The 3,931-nt window shown below is 42.7% G+C and overlaps 1 pseudogene across 1 annotated transcript; it reads left to right on the forward strand.

Moving 5' to 3' along the window:
• Positions 1–811: 811 nt before the first annotated feature.
• LOC309635517 (mirror-image polydactyly gene 1 protein pseudogene) lies at positions 812–3,260 on the forward strand (annotated as a pseudogene). The gene is made up of 2 exons (XR_014249614.1): positions 812–842; positions 913–3,260. The product of XR_014249614.1 is annotated as a mirror-image polydactyly gene 1 protein pseudogene (transcript).
• The last annotated feature ends 671 nt before the right edge of the window (positions 3,261–3,931 follow it).

Consider the following 3,931-nt stretch of genomic DNA (forward strand, 5'->3'; position numbering starts at 1 on the left):
TGTCGTTCATTTTTGTCACTGCCAACAACCTTTAGTTTGTTGCTCCCCAAATAAGTCCAAACTCCTTGTCTTCCATAATGCACTATGTGGTTATTTCCTTAGGATAAATGTATAGGTTAATTTTAACAAGCCCTACTGAATATAAAATGACCCGCTTTATAAATATTCATTTATGTATGTTTTATAAATGTATCATCCACTGAGCAATCCTTCCGCCTTGAAACTGCCCTCAGCTCTTGTGAGGACTACTTCTCTGTAAATCTCTGACTACTTCTCAGCCTATTTCGCAGCATCCTCTTCCTCTGCCCACATCTTTATATTAGGCTTCTCCAAGGTTCCATCTTGGACCCCATTTTCCATGAATGATCTCATCCATTCCCCTCCCCCAATTTCAGTTACCATTTATACGCTGGTAGCTCTCTCAAATTGTTATCCTAGCTCAGATTTCTCCTGAAGAGTGGTTAATTTATCTCCTAACTGATCTATTTCCCCCACTCCTGCCTGTGCATTAAATTCGTTCACTGTCACCGGAGTATTTTTGTTTTAATTTCTAATAGCACATACTTTAGAAAAGTAGGAAAATACGAACAAGAGTTAACATTAAATGTGACAGGCCTCTGCTCCCCGTGGGCCCCGCGCGCCACCGGTGGCTGGCTCGCTCTCCCGTTGTGGCCCGCGGGAATTTTCGCAGGCGAGCGCACTTCCCCGCGCAGAGGAGCCCCAGGCGGGCAGGGAGGCTCCGAGTGAGCGTCGGTCGGTGGACGTGGTGCCTGCGCGTGGGGCCTGAGAAGCTCTGGGCGAGTGCGCAGTCGGCTCCTGGGGCGGTGCGGGGCGCATCTCAGGTCTCACACTTGTAAGTTTCGGCAAAGAATGCGGTGCTTCTTGAGGCACGCTGAGCCATGCTGTACAAAGCTTCAAATCTTGGCGCAAAACCCAGAGACCTTGCCAGAGCAAAGAAGAACAGAAGTACAAATGGACGACTGGTCAAAAGGGCCTAGATAAGTGGTGGTTGTTATTGTTCTTCCATCCAGCTGTGAAAGAAACCTTCATTGCCTGTATTTTATAATCAACCAGTATATTTTAACACCAGGACAGTGCTGCATTAGTCCAGACATAACCCATAGTTATCTTGAACAAGAGACCACTGGGAGAAATAAAAGTACACAGCCAGATGAGCAACTGCCTGTGAATTCTAAGGGAAGCATGCAACAGAAATCCAATGAATTAGTTAATGAAGCTACATATGAGGGCATAGAACTGCCAGAGCAGAAATCAAGGAATTTTCAAGTCATCAGTCCTCATCTAGGTGATGAGACAGCTCACTGCACCACAGAAAAATCCAACATTATGGAACATAGAAATAATGATTTGCATTACTAATGTATGATTCCTTGTCAAGTTACCTCAGACTTAAAGAGGAGACAATAGCGTTGCTTCTAAAAGAATTGGACATTCGCAAAGCAAGCAATAAAAAGCTTCAAGAAAAACTGACTAAAGAAGATAAAGAACAGAGAAAACTAAAGCTTAAACTGGAACTCCAAGAAAAAGCAACAGAAGCTCAAATTGCTGAAAAAACAGCACCTCTGGTTGAAGAGGTGTATTTTGCAGAGGGAACATGATGAAGCTATTATGTCTCGACAGCAGTTAGCCAATGAGGAGAGAAATGAAGCAATTGCACGAGCCAAGCATATGGAAATGTCTCTAAAACTGCTAGAAAATATTATCCCTGAAGAAAATGACATGAAATTACAGGAATTACTGAACAGAATAAACAGTGCAGACACAGGGATAGCTATTCAGAAGAATGGAGCTATAATTGTGGATAGAATCTACAAGACCAAGGAATGTAAAAAGAGAATAACTGCAGAAGAAATTAATGCAGTGATAGAAGAACGGGATGCTGCTTTGTCTCAGGTGGAAGTTTTTCTCCCTTTGGAACTAATAAGACCTCTGGATTAGCAGAATCTCAGTTTGCAGAGATGGGAAGCAAAAATCTTAGTATTGGATTACTATGGGTGATAATGAATGAAGCCACTCCCATTTCAACCCCTTGATTCCTGGACCCGTGAATATTGGCTGTAGATGAAAAAGTACCATATACTGGATTCTGGTTTAGAGCATATACACTGTCATGGAGAACCTTGTCCTAGCCCCACCAGGTATTGCCACATATCTGGCACTGTAATCAAGTCTTCAAAAATCCATTCCACTGTTTTATCAAGCTAGCTGTGTCAGGATGATGCAGAACTTTGTAAGATCAGTGTTCATAAGCATGAGCCCATTGCCACACTTCATGTGCTATGAAGTGAGTTCCTTGATCAGAACAATGCTGTGTGGAATCTCATGGTGATATGTAAGGCATTCTATAAGTCCATGGATGGCTGTTTTTGCACAAGCATTGCATTCAGGGAAGCAAGTCCATATCCAGGCAAAGTGTTTATTCCAGTAGGAACAGTAAAGAGCAGTTTTAGTAAGAAGGTAGGAGAATGAAAGTTTGTGATCCAAGAGCAGAGTTTCAGAGTTAAGAATTAAAGAGGACTAAGGACAAGATATGGCTAGGGTTATTGTTTGAAGGTATATTTTATTGGAATAAATGAGTCAAGAAATTGTGAGGCTAGAGTGCTGTATGGGTGATTCTTGCTCTTGTCTAGAATATTGGCAAGAAAAAAAATTTTTTAATGTGGGAAAGTAACCTTTGTTGTCAAATCACAGTGGTACAGATGAGAAGCAAGTCATCCAAATCAGTGCTTCTCAAACTGTCTGTGGTGAAAACCAGTTTAAAAAAACGTTGTTCCAATGTGTTATGGAACACTACTTTTATAACGTATAATAAAAATGACTTATCAAAAAAATTAAAAAATAAAAAATAAATGTGAGAGAAGGGAAGCTAAAAGACACCACACGAAGTGGTCAGTGAAACCCAGGATGTGAGACATTCTGTAGGACAAAAGACTGGGTTTCTTCAACAAGTATCATGGGAGGTGGAGGGACTGTTATAGATTAAAAGAATTTAAGAGACCCAACCACAAGCAATGTATAGCTCTTGTTTGTTTTGCTTTTTTATAAATTTATTTATTTTATTTATTTATTTTTGGCTGCATTGGGTCTTTGTTGCTGCATGCAGGCTTTCTCTAGTTGCGGTGAGCGGGGTCTACTCTTCGTTGTGGTGCGCGGGCTTCTCATTGCGGTGGCTTCTCATTGCGGTGGCTTCTCATTGCGGTGGCTTCTCTTGGTGCGCGGGCTCCAGTAGTTGTGGCTCACGGGCTCTAGAGCGCAGTAGTTGTGGCGCACGGGCTTAGTTGCTCTGTGGCATGTGGGATCTTCCCGGACCAGGGATTGAACCCGTGTCCCCTGCATTGACAGGTGGATTCTTAACCACTGTGCCACCAGGGAAGCCCCTATAGCTCTTGTTTGAATCCTGACTCAAACTAGCAATACAAAGAAATTTTTGAAACAACTGGGGAAATTTAAATATGGAATGAGTTATTAGATGATATTAAGGAATTACTGCTACTTTCCATAGTTGTAATAATGACAATATGATTATATAAAAAAGAAAGGCCGGGCTTCCCTGGTGGCGCAGTGGTTGAGAATCTGCCTGCCAATGCAGGGGACACGGGTTCGAGCCCTGGTCTGGGAGGATCCCACATGCCACGGAGCAGCTGGGCCCGTGAGCCACAACTACTGAGCCTGCGCGTCTGGAGCCTGTGCTCCGCAATGGGAGGGGCTGCGATAGTGAGAGGCCCGCGCACCGCGATGAGGAGTGGCCCCCGCTTGCCGCAACTGGAGAAAACCCTCGCACAGAAACGAAGACCCAACACAGCCAATAAATAAATAAAAATAAATTTAAAAAAAAGAAAAAAAAAAGCAGTTAACATGGCAGATCATGCACAATAAACAAAATAGTTACCTTTAAAAAAAAAAAAAAAAA

The sequence above is a fragment of the Balaenoptera borealis genome (genome assembly GCF_965194805.1).
Source record: "Balaenoptera borealis genome assembly, chromosome: 10".
NCBI lineage: Eukaryota > Metazoa > Chordata > Mammalia > Artiodactyla > Balaenopteridae > Balaenoptera > Balaenoptera borealis.